Below are 21565 nucleotides of genomic sequence, written 5' to 3'. Positions count from 1 at the left end.
GAAGAAATTAAAAGAAAAATTTAAAAAATACTTTGAGACAAGTAAAAATGGAAATACAACATACCAAAATTTATGGAATGCAACAAAAGCAGTTCTAAGAGGGAAGGTCATGGTAATAAATGCCTACCTCAAGAAACAAGAAGTGTCTCAAATAAAAAACTTATCTTTACACCTTAAGGAACTGAAAAAGAAGAACAAATGAAGCCCAAATACAGCAGAAGAAAGGAAATAAAGATTAGAGCATAAATAAATGAGATAGAGGCTAAGAAGACAATAGAAAAGATCAATAAAATGAAGAGCTGGTTCTTTCAAAAGATAAACAAAAAAATGACAAACCTTTAGCTAGGTCTTTTGATTAAAGGATCATAAGAGACTACTATGAACAATTATATGCTAACAAATTGGACAACCTAGAAGAAATGGATAAATTCCTAGAAACATACAACCTACCAAGACTGAATCATGATGAAAAAGAAAATCCAGACAGATCGATTACTAGTAAGGAGATTGAATCAGTAATCAAAAACCTTCCAAAAACAAAAGTCCAGGACCAGATGGCTTCTCTGGCAAATTCTACCAAATATTCAAAGAAGTAATACCAATCTTCCTCAAACTCTTCCAAAAAGTAGAAGAAAAGGAAACTCTTCCAAACTCATTTTACAAGGCCAGCATTACCTTGATTGCCAAAACCAAAGATATAAGAAAACAAAATCACAGGCTGATATCCCTGATGAACATAGACCCAAAAATCCCAAAATATTAGCAAACCAAATTCAATGACACATTAAAAGGATCATACACTATGATCAAGTGGAATTTATTCCAGGTATGCAAAGATGGTTCAACAGCCACAAATCAGTCAGTGTGATATACCACATTCACAAAACGAAGGATAAAAATCATACAATCATCTTAATAGATGCAGAAAAAGCATTTGACAAAATTTAACATCAATTTATGATGAAAACTCTCAACAAAGCAGGTATAGAGGGAACATACCTCAACATAATGAAGGCTATATATGACAAGCCTACAGTCAACATCATACTCAACCATGAAAACTTGAACGCTTTTCCTCTAAGATCAGGAACAAGACAAGGACGCCCACCCTCACTGCTTTTATTCAACATAGTATCGCAAGTTCTAGCCAGGGCAGTTAAGCAAGAAAAAGAAGTAAAAGGCATCCAAATTGGAAAGGAAGAAGTAAAACTGTCACTATTTGCAGATGACATGATATTATATATAGAAAACCCTAAAGACTCCATCAAAAAACTGTTACAACTAATAAATGAATTTATCCTGTAAAGTTGCAGGATAAAAAATCAATACACAAAAATTGTTGTGTTTCTATGTACTAATAATGAGCTATCAGAAAGAGAAATTAAGAAAACAATTCCATTTACAATTGCATCAAAAAGAATAAAATACCTAAGAATAAATTTAACCAAGGAGGTGAAAAACTTGTATAGCGAAAAACTAAAAGATATTAAAGAAAGAAATTTAAGATGACACAAATAAATGGAAAGATATTCTGTGCTCATTGATTGGAAGAATCAATATTGTTAAAATGTCCATACCACCCAAAGCAATATACAGATTCAACACAATCCCTATCAAAAATCTGATGCCATTTTTTACAGATATAGAACAAACAATCCTAAAATTTGTATGGAATCACAAAAGACCCTGAATAGCCAAAGCAATCTTGAGAAAGGAGAATGAAGCTGGAAGCACCAAATTCCCTAATTTTAAACTATATCACAAAGCTATAGTAATGCAAACAGTAGAGTATTGACATAAAAACAGACACATAGATCAATGGAACAGAATAGAGAGCCCAGAAATAAACCCATGCTTATATGGTCAATTAATTTACAACAATGGAGCCAAGAATATACAATGGGGAAAGGACAATCTCTTCAATAAATAGTGTTGGGAAAACTTGACAGCCACACGTGAAAGAATGAAACTGGACCACTATCTTACACTACACACAAAAATTAACTCAAAATGGATTAAAGACTTGAACCTAAGACCTGAAACCATAAAACTCCTTGAAGAAAACATAGACAGTACACTGCTTGAAATAGGTCTTGGTGATGATTTTTTTAATCTGACACCAAAAGCAAAAGCAACAAAAGCAAAAATAAATTTGTAGGACTACATTAAACTAAAAAGCTTCTGCACAGCAAAGGAAACCATCAACAAAATGAAAAGGCAACCTACCGAATGGGAGAAAATATTTGCATATCATATATCTGATAGGGGCTTATATCCAAAAGATATAAAGAACTCATACAACCTAATAGCAAAAGAAAAGAAACAATCCAATTAAAAAATGGGCAGAAGACCTGAAGAGACATTTTTCCAAAAAGGACACACAGATCGTCAACAAGTTCATTCATGTCATTAGTCATCAGGGAAATACAAATCAAAACCACTATGAGATATCACCTCACATCTGTTAGAATGGCTATTATTAAAAAGGAAAGAAATAAGTACTGGTGAGGACATGGAGAAAAGGGAACCCTTACGCACTGTTGGTGGGAATGTAAACTGGTACAGCCACTATGGAAAACAAACAATTTAAAAGACAAATCAAAAAATTAACACTAGAACTACCATATGATCCAGCAATCCCCATTTCTGACTATCTATCTGAAGAAAATGAAAATACTAACTTGAAAAGATGTACACACCCCCACGTTCACTGTAGCAGTATTTACAATGGCCAAGATATGGAAGAAACTCAAGCGTCCACTGATGGATGAATGGATAAAGAAAATGTGGTGTGTATACACACACACACACACACACACACAAAATGGAATGTTACTCAGCCATAAAAAATAATGAGATGTTATCATATATGACAACATGGATGGACCTCAAGGGTATTATGCTAAGTGTAATAAGTGAGACAGAGAAAGACAAATAGTACATGATCCCTCTTATATGTGGAATCTAAAAAATAAAAACCAAGCTCATAGATACAGAGAACAGATTGGTGTTTGCCAGAGGCAGGGAGAGGGGAGTGGGAGAAATGGGTGAACTGTTTTTGGGGGGGAGGCGGTTAGTTTCAATAAATTGAATTATTCTTTATACATACATATATATACACACACATCATTTTGGTGAGTCTGGGTGTCAGCACTGACACTTAAAAGTAGGGAAAGTAGATGTGAAATGAACTGTACAGTTCTCACTGCTTCTGCAAATCTAGGATTGTGGCAAATCTAGAACAAACTGAGAGGCTTAAAATTCCTGCCTAACCTCATGGCTTCTTCCTGTAGACACAATAGCCTAATTTAATAATAAAGCGGTGCCCTACGAGACATTATGTCACCGCACCTATTCTTCCAACCCCCACCCCTATAGAAAGCAGCTCCATTTCCCTCAAATTGACATCATCATGGTTTAATTTCTTTAAACGAAAAAGTGAAGGAGAAATAAAGACTTTCTCAGACAAACAAAAATTAGGGGAATCTGTTGCCAGTAGACCTGCTTTGCAAGAAAGGTTAAAAGAGGTTCTTTGGAGAGAAGGAAAATGATATCTATCAGAAACTTGTATTTACACAAGGGAAGAGTATTGGAGAAGGAATAAGTGAAGGTAAAATAAACATTTATTTTTCTCATTCTTGTTGATCTAACAAATAACAGTTTGTTCAAAATAAAATAGCAACACTGTATTTGACTATACATGCTTATATATGTGCATATATATGTATATTTGTGTGTGTATATATATATATATGCCTATCTATAAGTGAAATTAATGACAGCTATGATACAAGGGACAAGAGGGAGAGTTTAGGATTATTTTGTTATTATAAGGTATTTGCAATACCCATGAAGAGGTATAGTGTTATTTGAAAGTGGACTTGGATTAGTTGTAAATGAATATTGCAAAGTCTAGGGCAAACACTAAAAAAAGTAAAATAGAAGTATAACTGATATGCTAAGAAAGGAGAGAAAATGGAATTATATAAAATGGTCAATCAAAGCCACAAAGGCAGAAAAAGAAAGGGCAACAAATATAAAATAGTAATAAATGTCATAGTTATTAATCCAACTACATCAATAACCACTTTGAATGTCAATGGTCTAAATGTACCAATTAAAAGACAGAGATTGTCAGAGTGGATCAAAAAACATGACCCAGGAGGGGAGTGACATCATCAAAATGGCAGCATAGGAATTTCTAGTGTTCGTTTCCTTCCAGAACCATCAATCTGAACAACTATCCATGTAGGAAAATAAATTCACAAGAGCCAACGATTCCAGGTGATGGATTACAGAACTCAGGTGAAGCTTGAAATAAGAAAAGACATACTGAGGAAGGTAAGAAAGATACATTCATATTATTCTCCTTGCCCTCCTCCAAGCCTGGACAGCCTAGGCTGAGAGAGACACCCTCCTCATGGGAGAAGCAGAGTAAAGTGAGTGCACGACTTCACTGGGGACCCCAGAGTCAGCCTGCCCCAGCACCCAGCCAACTCCTGCAGCCTTAGGTGGCTCCCTGCAGGCTCCCACGAGCCCAGGCCCCAGCTCCCTCCAGTGCCTGCCAGCTCCAGTGGTCCCAGGAGACTCATAGGTCCAGACTCCCACAGGGATGCTGCAAACCCAAGCCCCTAGCCCACTTGGGCACCAGCCAGCTCCAGCAGCTTCAGGAGGCTTCCATGGCCCCAGGCCCCTGACAGAATCCTGAGAACGCAGGCTCTCAGCACATCTATCACCAGCCAGCTCCCACAGCCCAGGGTAGCTCTGGTGGTCTCTGGCTCCCTGCAAAGGCCCCCACAAACCCAGGCTCCAAGTGGGCACCTACAAACCCAGGCTCCAGTTGGGCACCCAAAAACCTAGGCTCCTAGCTGGGTCCAGTACCAGGCCAACTACCATGGACCCAGGCCCGTGGTCCACCCCAGTACCATGCTGGCCCCCACGGACCTAGACTTGAGACAGGCTGCCACAGACCCAGGCTCCTAGCTTACCACATCACCAGGACAGCCCCCAAGGCCCTAGCCTCAAGACGGATTCCTCCAGACACAGGCTCACAGTCTGCACCAGCAGAAATCTGGACCCACAGACCCAACCTCCAGGCTGACCCCTGAGGCTCCAGGTGACAGGATGACTCCTGTGGCCCAAGACTGCAGGCTCAACTTAGTGCCAGGCTGGCTCCCACAGAATCTATCTCCCAGTCTATCCCAGTACTGGATTAGTCCCTACAGACTAGGCAGCAGGCCCACCTCAGTGGTCCCCAGCACCTGGTTGGCCCCTGTGGACACAAGATCCAGGTCTGCCCATGCAGACCCAGGTCCTAGGCCCATCAACACAGACTCAAGCACCTGACTGGCCCCACTGAGCCAAGGCTCCAGCCCACCCCCACAGACCCAGGCATCAGGCTGGTCCCCATTTACCCAAACACCAAGCCTGCCCACCTGTGGACCCAGGTACCAGACCTGTCTGCCCAAGGAATCCAGCAGCAAGCCTGCCATGGAACCTCTGGATGGACTGACTGGTGAAGGGCTTTGCCTGCCAAAGTTAGTCTGTAAAAACTGGAAGAAATGACTACTTCCTTAAACGCGCAGGCACTAACACAAGGCTGCAAGGATCATGAAAAATCAGGGAAACATGACTCCACCAAAGGAAACTAATAAAATTCTAATGACTGACCCTAAAGAAATGGAGATCTATGAAATGTCTGACAAAGAATTCAGAATAATCCTCTTAAAGAAATTCAGTGAACTACAAGAAAACACAGACAGACGGCTAGATGAAATTAGGAAAACAATGCATGAACAAAACAAGAAGTTCAACCAAGAAATAGAAACCATTAAAAAAAACAAACAGAAATCCTAGAGTTGAAGAACATATTGACTGAGGAATTCAATAGAGAGTTTCAACAGCAGACTCAACCAAGCAGAAGAAAGAATTAGTTACTAACACAGGTCGTTAGAAATCATCGAATCAGAGGAGCAAAAAGAAAAAAGAATGTGAAAGAGTGAAGACAGCCAATGTGAATTATGAGATACCATTAAAAAAAAGATCTATGCACTACTGGAGTTCCAGAAAGAGAAGAGAGGGAGAAAGGAGCAGAAAGCTTATTTAAACAATGAAATAATGACTGCGAGCTTCTCAAATCTGTGGAGACATTTGGACATCCAAGTTAACGAAGCTAATGGGTCACCCCAAAATTTCAACCCAAAACAATCTTCTTCAAGGCACATTATAATAAAACTGTCTAAAATAAAAAACAGAGAATTTTAAAAACAGCAAGAGAAAAAAACCTCACATATAAAGGAACCTACAAAAGGCTATCAACAGACTTCTCAGTAGAAATCTTGCAGGCCAGGAGAGAGCGGAATGATATAGTCAAAGTGCAGAAAGAAAAAACCTGCCAACCAAGAATTCTTTACCCAGCAACGTTGCCTTTCAGGAATGACGGACTGATAAAGACTTTCCCAAACAAACAAAAGCTGAGGGAGTTCATCACCATTACACCCTTGTTATAAGAAATGCTGAAAGGAGTTCAAGCTGAAATGAAAGCATGCTAATTAGTAACATGAATACATATGAAAATATAAAACATAGTGATCAAGGTAGTATGTAATGAAAGACCCTCAAAGAAAAGAAGCTATTTATAGGGAAATAATTATAATAGTAGCAAATATTTATTGAACAGTTACTATGAGCAAAGGTACCGTTCAAAGGTATTAATTTATTTAATTCTCACAGCAATCTTATGAGGTAGCTACAATAATTACCCTGGTTTTACAGATGACAAAACTGAAGCACAGAAAAGTTAAGTCACTTATCCAAGGTCACACAGCTTTAAAGTGGCAGAACTGAGGGTCTAATCCAGGCAGTCTAGATTTGAAGCCTGTCACTTCCAGAGGTATGTGGGGAGGAGTCAGATTCAGGAAAGACTAGTGAGCACAGAAATTAATAGTAATGAGTGGGTAATGTTTCCTGAACTTGAATGAATTGAATTATTTTGTGTTTTTCAAAGAAGCAAAATTAAAATTCTAGGCAATACTAATAAGAAAGATAATAGGGTGAAAGGTAGGGGCAAGCTGTGAGCAGTAGCAAAGTGTGTTAAGTTTCTTTTCTTGGACATGAAGTGGCCAGAGATTAATTTCAGACTTTGGGTTTTTTTGGTTGGTTGTTTTCTAAGTTTAGTTAAATACATAAGTTAACGATTTAATAGTAACTACTAAAACAAATAAAGAAAATATTGGATCTTGTTAAGAGGAAAAACATGGAATTTACTGAAATTCCCACTAGAAATTAAATGAACTACAACACACTTATACAGAGAATACTATAAGCCAGTAAAACAAAAGGATGTGTGATTTGAAATGGAAAGATATTCTCAAAATATTAAATATAAAAATAGAAGTTATAAATTATTCACATTTCAGTAAATATATGTGTGCTTTTGAGTGTATGTGTATATGTATGATATGTTTCTGCATATATTAACTGAGATTATTTCTGTTGGCATTATTGAGCACTTTTTATTTTCTACTATACACATCTTGGTACTGCATTTTTTAAAGTGTGCACATATTGTCTGTATTATAATCAGAAAAGATTGGGATTTGTGGGGGGAAAGAAGAAAGAAAGTGTCATACCTTGCTCTCTCTGGCCATTCCACTATTTTTGGACATTTACCCCTATTGAACTCAAACAGTGGTTTATATGAAACATTCTTTGGAGATCATGATTCTCTGTGTTACTAGAAATACTTATAGCCTTCAACATCTCTAAAAGCAAATTTAAAAAAAGCATGGTTAAGGGAGGAGAAATAAGACAAAAATACAAGCACATCTTGACATGGTGGTCCAACCTCAGGTACCTGGATCAAAGGGAGGAGGGACCAGGGCCCATGCCCAGAGCCTGAGATCCTGCTCCAGGGAGAGGGCTCAGTTTTTTCTCAGATGACAATACCAATGGCCTTTCCAAACTGCGGTCAGAGGGAGATGTGACTACAAAATGAGAGTCACAGAGATGCAGCATTGCTGGTTTTGAATCTGGAGGAAGGGACTCACAAGTCAAGGATTGTGAGCAGACTCTAGAAGCTGGGAAAGGCAAGGACAGAGATTCTTCCCCAGAGCCTCCAGAAGGAACCAGCACTTCTGACACCTTCAATTTAACCCAGGGAGAAAGCTTTTGGACTTCTGATCTCCAGAGCTGTAATATAAGTCTGTGTTATTTTAAGCCACTAAGTTTGTGGTAATTTGTTATAGCAACAATAGGATATGAATACAACACGCATCATATGCATGTTGTCCCAGATGGTGCAGGACCCAAAAAGCCTACCAAGGGTTCAGCAGTTCTGAAGCGTCCATAAAGCATAATGCTAAGGCCAGGTTCCTCTCAAGAGGAACCTCATCTAGTGGATGTCTCTCCACTAGCCTTGGGGAATTTCTGGGGAGGCAGAAGTTCCACTCATGCCAAGCCTCACCTAGGTCATTGGGCACATGCTGACTCCCAGCCTAAGATGGGGAGAGTGGGGCGGAGCAGCCAACTTGGTGGAACGCAGGCGACACAAGAAGCAGATCCAGGAAGCTGGTGGACCATCTGAAGAAGAGAAGACTGTACCCAAATATCTTCGATTCAACTGTGCAACGAAGTCCACCAATATGATGGGTCACCAGGTTGCTTATTTTATTGGCTTTTAAAGAAGCAGTTTTTTCACCGGGCACTGAAAGTAACGAAAATGAAGTATGATGAGACATAAAAAAAGAAAAAGAGAAAGGAAATCTGAAAGTGGAAAAGAAGATAAAAGGAGCAAGAAAGAAAATCTAAAGGATGAAAAGACCAAAAAGGTAAAAGGAAAAAAAAGCTGACGAGAAGGAAGAATCCAAAAAGGAGAAAACTCCAGGAACTCCCAAAAGGGAAACTAAGAAAAAACTCAAGCTTGAGGGACATGATGATCAAGTTTTTCTGGATGGAAATGAGGTATTTGTGTGGATCTATGACCCAGTTCACTTTAAAACATCTGTCATGGGATTTACTCTTGTAATTGCAGTGATAGCAGCCACTCTTCACTCTCTGGCCAGCAGAAACGAGAGTGGCTGTTTTCTCCCTCAGCGTGGGCGCAGGTGTTTTGTAGCCAGCATTCTTCTCCTAGCTGTTGCTTGTGGCATTCTGTTTCTCATCATTTGGCTCAACTGGAGGAAGACACCACTTTTGGTTCTTGCCAAATCTGACTACTGACATGGGCTTCATTGACTCTTTCAGGCCTTTGTACACACATGAATATAAAGGACCAAAAGCAGACTTAAAGAAAGATGAGAAATCTGAAACCAAAAAGCAGCAGAAGTCCGACAGTGAAGAAGTCAGACAGTGAGAAAAAGGAAGGTGAGGAGGGAAAAGCAGGACCAGGAAGTCAGGGCACAGAAGGCTCGGGTGGAGAACAGCACTCAGACACAGACAGCGACAGGAGGGCAAATGACTGATCCCAACACAGTAGTGGAAATGGGAATGATTTTGAAATGATCACAAAAGAGGAATTGCAACAGCAAACAGATGGGGATTGTGAAGAGGAGGAAGAAGACGACGATGGAGAAACAACTCAATCTTCACTTGAAAAATCATAATCTGACTAATTTGAGGACTAAAGAAGTACAAGAGGTTGGATTTTCTATGTTGGCCGATCATCATAATGTATACTTGAAATTTGTGGCATTCTTTAAATTCATTTGCTGACATGTATTTGACATCCAAGCAATTATATTCAGTCCTTCATTTCATAGAATACTACTATTGGTATAGTCTAAAGCCATTTATAAGTTTTATCTATTTGATAATTTTACGGTAAGTAGGTCTCATTCATTTTGATAGGTATCAAAGATGTACTTTCCACAACGACATTTAGATAAATGGCGTTTTTGATAGTTGTAGGGCTTTTTACTGTTAGACTAATCAAAATAACTAAAAGAGATAAAAAAGAAACACCAACATTTCAGATTACACATAGTTATGTAGCCACTTCACAGTTTCTTTAAGATGAAACACTTAAACTCATTGATCTTGATAGTTAAGCTTTTGTTGATTATAAAATTATATGAGGAAATTTCTACAATTCTGAGTTAACAGGGTTCAAAAGTATTTTGTGGAAACAAGGCAACTACTAATAATAAAGCAACATTTTTAGTTTAGCTACAAATTCTCCTTTTCCAACTTAGGAAATCCAAACTGATTTGTACATCTCATTCAGAGAAACATGGTCATCTCCAACAGAGAAGGCAAACAGCATTGGTTGGAAGGTGACAGCCCTTCTCCCTTCTTCCCATCTCCTTTTTGTAAAATAAAGTGTATTCTGTACATAATTTACAAATAAATATTTTCTTTTAATTGTTACTTATTATTTAGACATTTTCTCAACATTTAAATTTATAAAATTAAGATTCTTTAAGGATATGTTTTTAGAGAAATGGAAGTTTCAATAACCCACAGAACATCTGTGATCTTTCTACAGCAGCTTCAATTTTGTGCCAACATTTCGTGTATTTGAGTATGAAGTTAAAATGATCCTTATTAAATTGAGAGCAGACTTAAAGTAGCTGTTTGTACGTCTTAATGTTCATTTTGATTTATCTTAAATCTCTACATTCAAAAATAGGCTACTATCATCAGACCAGGAGGCACTACTATGAAAGATAATTTACTGTTCTAAAATATCAATTTAAAATAAAGGACATAAAAGAAAACATAAGAGAACCATTGAACTCTAATTGCTTTGATCTACTTTTGCAGTTTGATTTTATGTCTTGCATTCCTTAGTTACAAATCTTTCAGAAAAATCTTATGTTTACTTATGAGCATAGTCATTCCTTGGAGTTATACTCTTATAAACCGATAATGAATGTTAAATTACTTTCCTTCAGTCAAGATGGGGACAGCTACTGACGATGTCCCCAAGGTGTGATGGCACCACTCCTAAGTCATCTGGTCTGTATGACCAGGACAGAGCTGTAAACTCTTAGTGGCTGGAATACCTTGTGGGGCTCACAGAAACTGTAACTCAGAGGTTGCTGGGTTGAGGTTTACCAGCAGAGACAAGTGGTAATAGCTCACCTAGGACTATGAAGAAAGTGGAAGAGAATTCAAACCTATAATTCTTTTTTTTTTTAAGATTTTATTTTTCCTTTCTCTCCCAAAGCCCCCTGGTACATAGTTGTGTATTTTTAGTTGTGGGTCCTTCATGTTGTGGCTTGTGGGATGCCGCCTCAGCATGGCTTGATGAGCAGTGCCACGTCAGCACCCAGGATTTGAACTGGCAAAACCCTGGTCTGCCGAAGCGGAGCGTGCGAACTTAAACACTCCGCCATGGGGCCAGCCCTGAAACCTATAATTCTCGAAGTTTATGATGGCCAGGGTGCTAGCCTACTGCAGGACTTCACACCAGAATCACTTGGAGAATATAATTTTTTAAAATATAGATGCCAGGGCCCCAGCCAGGTTTACTAAATCAAGGTAATCGAGATCTATGTGGCCTAGAGCTCCCCAGGCACAACCCTGCTTCCATGTAGAATGCTAACCAGTGGGCGCTTCATAGCATGGCACAGATCAGAGCCCATAGGCAATGAGTGTAGGAGAGAAGCGTATTTACAGGATCGAAGATGGCAAGGCCTAAGATTTTTGGGCTATCCAGGACAGAGAGAATTTAGAAGTGGCAGAAATGAAACAATGTCAGGTGCACATTTACTGAGAAGGCAGACTTAGGGAAAAGTACATAAAGTAGCGAGGAAGGAAAGGGCTATCTGCCTAGGCAGCCAAGGTGGCTGAACCAACCCTGTCAGTTCTCCGTCATGTCACAGTGGGCAAGGTGACAGTGACAGCAGTAACACTTCTTACAGCGCACTTCTTGTAGTGGCAGAGAAAGGTGCTCCTGGTGAGGAACAGAAGCATCCTTAGGCCCATCCAACTATCAGATTCACTTGATGAGAGGAAAACAGGTGCTCCCACAAAGGGTGGTGCTATTCAGCCCAGGGTAGCCTAACACAAGTCACACCTTTGCAAATAGAGTCTTCCATGTGGATAGAAATGCCTCCTCTGCTGGCACAATTGTCAATTAGACCATATAAGTATGAGGAGAGTATCCTAGAGGTTTGGCTTTCTAGTGCAAGTAATAGTCTCCACCATGTTACAGTTGGAAAATTATGGCCAGAAGCTTATTATCATCAGCTTGAGATGGTATTAAGGACCCTACACAGAGGCCCTATGATTCCAATTAGATAGAAGAGAGAGTACAAGTGAGCCAAGTCAATCATAGGTGGGTACAACTGGGTGTCTGATGAAATTCTGGAGGCAGGTGGAAAACAGTAAATAATAGACATTCATAAAGCAGTACAAGAGCCCAAACTCCAACAGCAAGTTCCAAAGTTAAGCCAAGGACCTGAGGAAGTGGGTGGGTATGGAAGGCCACAGCAAGGGTTCAGATGTGGGACAACTTCTAGGAATTTTATCAAAGGATTACTTTCTTTGAAATTGTTGGGGGGGTGGGTTACTAGACTTGACATGGAGCTGGAAAGTGACTTTTGCTCAAGGACATCTTAAAAGCCCTGCTAGGCGTCTGACAAACAAAGGATAAGTACGTCCCTGCTAGACATTTGATAAACATGCGATAAGCATATCCACAGCATGATTACCAGCCATTAGTCCACACACCCTGCATTTGCTCACTCTTCCCAAGGCTTAAGGCTTCATCTCTTCAGTATCTCTAGGGAAAATACACCTTGGCTTTAAGATAGTTTATCTTTCCATTAACTGATACTGCTCTGCTATCTTCTTTTACCACACTTTATAGATTTTTCTCTCCTTGTACATTCCTATTTTATTTTATTCTGCATTGAGGGTTTTTTGATCTAGATTCTGTAGTAGGAGCTACAGAAATATTCTTCTCCATGTTGGGCAGAAACTTTCTACATTTTGAATCTAGAGTGGGGCTTTCATAACATCTGAGAATTTGAAAAATGGTTCAAAGAATAACAATTTTAAAAGACATTTAACTTACAGAAGAAAATGTAGGTGAATATCATTATGATCTTGGTACAGGGGAGGATTTTGAAATAAGACACCAAATGCACAAACTATAAAGGAAAAAATTAGTAAAAAGCCACATTTTAGAAAATCACATCTCTGGAGAAAGATAAGAGGAATTAGGATTGTTTCTCAAAAACTGAAGCTTTAAGAGATGGTGAAATGACTGCACTGGGGTTTCGCAATATAATCCACAATACAGTAAATGTATTGGCTTAGTTATTGAATGCACCAGAAAATTACTTCATCCAGTTTCACCCATAACATGAACTTTCTGACTGGGATTTGCTAATGGCACTACAGTGAGGACATGATGTACATACAGAAGAAACGAAGACAGTGATCAATTTTGTTTTTTGTTTTGTTTTGCTATTCTCCACAAAGGACAAACCAAAAAGAAATGGGTTTCGCATGAGGAACAATGTCCTGATAGGAAAACAGCTATTGAAATGGATTTCTGAAGGAAGTTGCCAGACTCAGTGTGCCCTTTTCCTATAATAAAAACACATTTCTCCCCATAGAGCACTGAGATTCTAGAAAAATTTTCTGCTGTCCCCTAAGATAAATATTCCTGCCTGCCCTTGAAACTGATTTATAATTTCTAGTTTATTCCCTAAATGAGTAGCTCTTAATTATGAATTTGCATTAGAATCATCTGCAGAATCTAAAAAAAAAAAAATGCACATCTTGGATCCAATCCCAGTGATGTTGATTTAGTAAGTCTGGCTGGGGCCCTGGCATCTATATTTTTAAAAAATTATATTCCCAAGTGATTCTAGTGTGAAGCTCTGATTGAAAACTACTGTGACAGATCTTTGGACTCCTGACCATGATGAAGCATCCTGCTTTTTACCACTCTGTACCTCAATCTTTATGACAGATCTCCACCCCCATGTTATTCCATCTGTTTGCTCACTTGACTCTCCTAGCTCCTTGATCAGTAACCCATACATGCAAATCATAACGAACAAATAATGTGCGGAGCAAGCAGGCAGCCTGTTAGTACCAAATCACTGGCATGCAATAATAATGAAATGAGAAGACTGAGAAGAGAGGATGCTGAAAAAGAGAAAGAGTGATAGAGTGCTGGAAAGCACATCAAGACTGAGGCCTAAAAGAGGAAAAATGGAACAACTCTTGTCAAATAGGAGGAAATGTCTAAATTCTAACCCTCCTCCCTTTCTCCTTTTGTAGAACAGTCCTTATAGCCTGCACCAGCTGTCTCCTTAGCAACAGCTTCCCATTGGTCGCCTACCCTTAGTGGGACCCATACAAAGCTTCTCTTACTTCCCTTTCCAAGAGCTGAGGAGACAAATTTCTCTTCTTCGGGTTACTCTGGAATTACTTCCACTAATGCTCTACATTTTTTGAAATGTCTAGCTATTCTCATGAAGGCTTTTTTTCCTCTAACCTCCTCACAGGCTAAATTCCCTGTAACAGAGGTCATGCTCCTTCCCCGTTTAGCACCTTCTGGAGTTAGCAAAGGAATTTTGGACAAGCAAGAGAATGGTCATTTCCTTCATATTCTAATTTTTGACACACATGGTTGGATGAGTGAGATTAAAGCGGTTGAGAAGAGAGACTCATGGAGGCGCTTCTGAATTTCACTGGGACTACAGCTTCCAGTTTGAAGATTTCTGGAAACTGTTTCATTGCCCTCAGGGATAATCCCCTTTTGCCTCTAAAATAAACAATTCTACCACTATGGCAAACGTTGGGCTTGAACTTTTAATACTAGTTCTTGGTCGACAAAGACTGTTATATTAAAAGAAAATCCTTCACCAGCTACTGAGGCAACATATGAAATAAAATTTCTAAGATTCTCCTAGAAACTTCATCAAATTTTAACACTACTATAAACATCTTGTCTCCAAAATGTCTGAGTATAACAAATCCACGTGAGAGGGTCTGAGTTAGGCCAGTAGAACTAATAATAAGCCAGACTTGAGGATATTGTTAATCATGCTATTAGCTATAGACTATAGAAGCCTCAATCCCCATTGATCCCGTACTGAGAAGCTTACTTTTATCAACTTTATTCTCCAAGAACAACCATCTCCAAACCTAGTACCCAGCCCTCCTTCTGACTAGGTCTGTGTAATGCTCTTGTAGTTCAGAAGTCTAAAGTTTTCTTTTCTGTTTCAACTTTTTGAAATAGTTTAGGGAATGCTTGCATAGAAGTTAGGGTAAAAGGAAAGTCTAAATAACTTCTGGAATTCTGGGGACATTTAAGTATTTGTAGAATTAATGATTGGGACATTATTGTATTCAGTCTATGTCAGAACCAATGATGATTCCCCCATGATTTATTCTGTTCCAGCCACTGGAAGTCACCAAAATGATCTGATTCCTCTGCTGCCACATAGACTTGAGTTCTGATACATCTCCATTAGTTACTTTTGTTGATTGTTGAAAGACACAGAAACAAGAAAGAGCACAAGTTTCTGTTTTAAGTGATTCCCTAAATACAGAAACTTCACAAACTTGTTTAGCTAGCATTCCAAGAGGCAGGAGGTCAACAAATACTTATCAAGTGCCTACTATGTGCCAAGCCCTGAAGACAGGATGGAAATCAACACAGATAGAGCACCTGCCCTCTATGGAGGGAAGGACACATCCTCCTCTACTGGAAGAATGCTTCTGAGGTCTGTACTTAATCATTGTGCTGAGGAAGTGATAGCCTTTTTTGAGGTAGCGATTTTCTCAAAAGTTCCACCCATGTTATAGCTACAATCAACTAAACACTCTAAAGTCAGTTAAATCTGAGGTTTTTCCCCACTTCCTCTTTATATTTTACAACATTGGTTAATTCTTATAGTTTTTCATCTTAGAGATTATACAAATTACAAAATGCTCTACACATTCATCAGATTCTTTGTTTAAAGATTGCCTATTACATAAGTTTGTCTGTGAGCACATTTTTAAGAGAACAAACTAGTAGCAAAAATAAGGGTACTTTTTTTTGTTTTTCATTATCACGTTCCTGATCTCTAACCCCTTCCCTTCCTCCTCCCCAAAAATGTGGTCAAAACAAAACCACAAGTATCAAGAAGCTAAGTCCTGAAACAAACTGGATGGCCCCCCAAAGTCATGCTTCTACTATATAGTTTCTACACCCTATCTTATCAAAGTCATTGATTTAACTTTCAGTTTCATAACCTAATTCTGGTTTCACTGTTTTTCTGCTTAACTTCTTAAGTGCCGGCCCAGGCTAAAGCCACATTTGAGACTTACCTGAGGTCTGTAAGATCAGTAACCAGGTGAGATGGTTAGATTCCACTTTCCCTCATTGCTTTTGTAAGAATATATATATTTACATTCACTGGTTTATTATTAAAAAATATGATAAAGGATACAGATGAACATCCAGATGGAAGAGATGCATAGGGCAAGGTATGTGGGAAGGGGCATGGAGCTTCCACGCCCTCTCTGGGCTCACCAATCTCCCAGCACTTCCACACGTTCACCAACCCAGAAGCTTCATGAGAATATTTTAATAGCAGATTGAAGGGGGGGGGGCACTATTATGTATTTACAAAAACACAAACACACATACATATCTTTGTGTAATTAAATTAAAAGATAATTTCCAGGGTTTTATCTTGACAGATCAAAAATTAAATTATTTAATTATAGCATTTAAAATAACAAAAAGAAGCCACAACTTGGAAGACTATTTAAATAAGGCTATAAACCTGGGCTGAGTGAAAAGCTGGAAAATATAAGAAATCCAGCCACTATAAAAGAGCTATACCACAGTTGCTTATATCAAATAGCTCCCATTGAATAGAAGTACACTGTGGTGGTTACCAGAGAGAAAGAGGGGAGGGAGGAGAGCGAAAGTGGTAATAGGGCACATGTGTAAGGTGACAGATGGTAATTAGTCTCTGTGTGGTGAACATGACGTAGTCTATGCAGAAGTCAAAATATAATGATGTACACCTGAAATTTATATAATGTTATAAACCAATGCTACCTCAATAAAAAAAAAAAAAAGGAAAAAAAGGAAGTACACTTTAACATCCTGGATAGCTGGCAGGCAATTATGTTTTATTCAGTCATTCAATAACTATTTATGGAACACCTACTATATGTCAGGAAGAGCACTACTATAAGTGCTAGGGATACAAAGATTAACAAAAGCAATGTCTTAGCCTTGCAAAAATTCATATATTGTGCTATATCAGTGCTTTTAAATTGTTCTATTTTATGGGTGGATTTTGTATATCTACCTGGTTTAACACATAGTAGTGGCTTTTAAATTTGTTTGAGAAAAATATTTACTATTAGGTATTGTTCACCATTTCCATATAGCCAAAATATACACTTTAAGACTTATTTCAGACTTTTTCCTGAAAAAATTAATATGTACTTTTTTGTAGACATTTTGGGAACTTTTCTACACAGAAAAAAAATTAAAATCGTGTATTTTTACCACTCAGAGATAATTACTGTTGGCACTTTCTTTTAGAATTTTTTCCCACTCATTTGATTTCAAGTAACAGAAAACCCAACTCAAACTTGTTTAAACAATAAAGAAAACTGATTGGGTCACATGAATGAGAAGTCCGCGGTCTGAGGCTTGATTCTACAACTCAATATGACATCAAGGACCATTTATTTCCTTTTCTCTGCTGTGCCTTCCTCGGTGTCTGAATCATTCTAAGACTGGCTCCTCTCATGGTTCCAAGATGGCTGCCAGCATCTTCCTCTCGTCCAGCAGGAAAGAGAACATCAACATTCCCAGCAAAAGTCCTAAGAGTCATTCTGTCAAACCACCTTAGAGCCAACGCCCTCCTTGACTCAATCATTGAGTCCAAAGGGATGGAATATACTGATTGGATAGCCTAGGTTAGTTACATCACCTCTGAGGGTGAAGTCAACTTCTTTGGAAGCATATAGATCCCTAAAAAGAAACTGGTGCTGTTGGGCAAAGGATGGAGAGTTTTAAAACAAACCTAAACGTTTTTAAAGAAATTTGAAATCATATTAGACATATTCAAACAACACATTTTAAGTCACTCTAAACACTTCTACTATTTTATCTCCCTCTTCTGTACTCATCTTTGATTAGACTTTATGGATGGTCCACAGTTCTCACTTTTTCAAGAAAGATCATCCTCAAAATTTCAATAGGGAATACATGACAGGTATTAAAAATTATGATACAGAGCTATGTTTATGGATAAAAAATGTTAATTATATATTAGTAAATGAAAAAGTTTATAAAAATCATGCATATTGTATAATCCTATTTCTTAAATAATCTATAAATGAATAGAAAAAGGTGATGCACATATAGTAAAATGTCAACAAAAGTTATCTGTAGATATGATTTTCACTTTCTTCATTCCTTTCTGTACTATCTGAATATCTTATAATTATTACTTTCATAATCAGAAAAAAAAACATTAGAACTACTTCATTTTGGAAAAAAGTAAAATTCACCAGGAGTCTACATTATATCACACTGCCTCAACATATACCCTACACGATCCTTGTCATTGTGCAAACCATTTGGTTTACTTCTCCTGTCAATCTTGATCAGCTGGAGTTGAGGAAAATGAGTATCAATGTGTTTGAAGGTACGTGTTCTATTTATTTGTAAGTGGAGTTTAAGATTAATTTACAGTTTTCCTCCATTAGTTTGAATAACTTTTAGCTTTTCTTCCCTTTTTTCAGTTAATAGTATATATAGGTCAGCATCTCACAGAATGCTTAGCAAATGCAATAGTGGAATTGAGTGATTTTCTTATGGTATTCATTCATATAAGCAATTGCTTATCTGAGGATGATGTTTTAATGAAGTCTTTCACCTCTGTACATACTCTGTTCCTAGAGATCCCCCCAACAAGCTGCTCTTCTCAGAATACTCATCCATTCCATACAGTTATCCCAAACCACATCTTTAGCTCTGTTCTTTCTCTTTCTTGAGCTTCTGTTTTCTCTCTGGGTGTCTACCAGAAATCTCTACTTACGTGTTCTGATACCTTCATGAGCAGTTAGTTCACAGGACAGTGAGCACTTATATTCCCATTCTCTTGCACCAATCGCTTAATCTCCAGGACCTCAGATAAAGATGATGATCACTTCAAGAGAGGAGTCTGAATTACATAATTTCTCAAAGTTTCAGATTTTAGGCCTAAAACAAAACTATCTTCTTGTAACTGCTTCCTCCATTTGAAATATTTCCTCTTTTCATCTCCAAATAACAGAATGATAGAAAATAATGAAGCTTTAGAACCAGGAAGGATGTTGGAGGCTCCGTAGTTCAATTCTTTTTCTTTACTATAATGGATGAGCAAATACCTATGTTCATTCTCCTTCCCTTCCGTAGCCCTACCAGTAATGAGCCCTATCAGTTCTCCTTTTGTAATGTCTCTCAGCCCTTTCACATTCTTGAAAATTCTCTGGACATTTTCATTCAATGTCTCCATTCTTTTCATTATCATCACTCCAGAGTACGTATTCACTTCGTCACATCTCAGTTCTTCCCAAAGGCATCTGTTTTTCTTGCTTTCACTCTCTCTTTTAACTAACACTGGGGAAGCTTCTAGATTACATATCCAGAAATACTGTAATCATTATGACACGTTCCTGTGAGAAAATACCTAATGGTTTTACTGTGGTCAAAGGATAAGGTCCAAACTTTATGACTAATCTCAAGAACCTCCTAGACCTTGATCCTAACTTACCTTTCCAGGCCTATCTTCCAGTATTTCCGTAAGGGTCAAAGTTCAATCAGAATTTATTTGCGTTAACCTTCATACTTTCTAAACAGAAACCCTTTTAGCCCTGAGATAATATATTTAGAAGACTAAAGAAAAAGTAGCTAGGTTTAAGGGAAACAAGGAAGACAGTAAAAAATGAAGAAGAGAACAAAGGTGAAGTGAGAACAGGAGCAGAATGCATGACTTTTCTATAGTTTCAGTTTCTGCTTATTTTTCTCCTACTTAGTCTTCAGATCCTTTAACCAACCCTTAGCTCACTATGATTTTTCAAGTTAAGCCATATATTTTTGTATCTTTGCACTAAAACTACCAAGGTGCTAGGAAGACACCGAAGTTGCCAGACAAAAAAGTTAGACGCAAAATAGAGGCTTTACAAAGAACAGATGCTTGTGGAAATATTAACTGAGAGTTATAAATATTTTCAAATTTCAAATAATTTTGATTCCAAAATACAAATTCAAATACAGAGTTTCTTCGGGCTTCAAAACGGAGCCCTATATTTGGGACCCCCTCATTTCAAGAAGCTCTGGAAGTTTCCCACCAATACAACCAGTTTCTTCTCAGCACAGTGAGGAGACGCGCATGTAGTCTCCCCTACCATAGAAAGAGAAGCAGTCAGGACTGGGAGCTTATTCTAAATCAAGCACAGCGCTAAAGCTTTAGACATTTTAATCTCTGATTTAGAGAGGTCAAGGTCACACTGCCTTGGGAAGGTGGAAGGCAGGCTGCTGACCCAGGTCTAAGTCCTTGCTCTTAAACTCTGCTATAAACATGACTAAACTAAGAGAGGAATTGGCGGATCACACGAAGCTGAGGTCACGCGGCATGATAAAAGGCCTCCGCATTCGAGCTGAGGACGGGAAAACGAGACTAAAAATCCCCTACAGCAGCCGCCATTTTGCGAGAGCCTTGCGGCCGGAAGTCCCGCCGCCGGAGTCTAGCCGCGGGGCGGCTAGCGGCTGGAGGGGCGGGGCCGGGGATCGCGCGCTGGGCGTCCCGGCAGCCGGGGGCGGAGCCTGAGGGCGGGGCCCGGGGCCCTGCGGCGTGGAGGCTCGCGGCGGGGGCAGGGCCTGAAGGCGGGGCCGGGGCGTGAGGCTAGGAGGTTCCGGGTCCGGGAGGCTCTGGGGCCATGCCGCTGGGAGGTTCCCGGCCGGGGGCGGGGCCTGAGGGCGGGGCGGGGCGGTGCTGCGGGCGCGGGGAGGAGCTGACCTGGCCGCGGCTTCTCGGCTCTTTACTTTCGCGGAACGTGCCCAAGCTGCGGTAGCCGGCAGCCGGCGCCTCTCCAGTAGGAGGGTGCGGGGTGGGAGATGACAGTGATTTCCTCCCTTCTTGGCCCACCGCGAGCACCGACTCCCTTCTCCTTGCGGCCCGGGGGCTGCAGACATAGCAGGTGAGATGGGCCCCCGGCGCGCGGACCTGCCCGGTCCTGGCTCGGCCTGGGAGGCCCCGGGTGTCCGCCCCCACGCCCCGGGTCTGGGCAAGTGTGCAGCGCCCCGCCTTGGTGCTCAGGCCCCAGCCCGCGGCTCTTCACCTCTGCCCCGCGGTGCCCGCCTTTAGGACGTGCGGGGCCACCTGCGAAGGCTTACGTAGGAGAAGGGGCTGCTTGTCCCCTCCGGAGACAGAACTGCCATCCCCAGTTTGAGGAGCACCTTATTGCTGGTCGTCCATCCTGTCATTCGCGGACTCTTCCCTTTATCCCCAAGGGTGGCGTCAGTATCTGCCCTCCTAGGAGCTTCTGCCCACATACCGGGAGCTTTGCGCCAAATTTTTCCCCCTTACCCCTTTTG

General features: G+C 39.7%; 1 protein-coding gene and 1 pseudogene across 7 annotated transcripts in view; both read left to right on the top strand.

Annotated features, from left to right (window-relative positions):
- Window positions 1-8480: 8480 nt before the first annotated feature.
- LOC100064941 (translocation protein SEC62 pseudogene) lies at window positions 8481-9602 on the top strand (annotated as a pseudogene).
- An 11230-nt stretch (window positions 9603-20832) lies between these two features.
- Window positions 20833-21565, top strand: part of GPR155 (G protein-coupled receptor 155) — a 41396-nt gene continuing 40663 nt past the window's right edge. For 2 of the 7 annotated variants that reach the window (XM_070242028.1, XM_070242031.1), the window contains exon 1: window positions 20937-21168. The gene's annotated coding sequence lies outside the window, so the exon portion shown is untranslated. Of the gene's footprint in view, window positions 21169-21565 lie in introns of all 7 variants that reach the window. The other 5 variants (XM_005601590.3, XM_014732539.3, XM_001917170.5 and 2 more) reach the window with 5 other exon arrangements.

The sequence above is a fragment of the Equus caballus genome, chromosome 18, assembly GCF_041296265.1.
Source record: "Equus caballus isolate H_3958 breed thoroughbred chromosome 18, TB-T2T, whole genome shotgun sequence".
NCBI lineage: Eukaryota > Metazoa > Chordata > Mammalia > Perissodactyla > Equidae > Equus > Equus caballus.
This window is presented reverse-complemented; position numbering and strand designations above follow the sequence as displayed.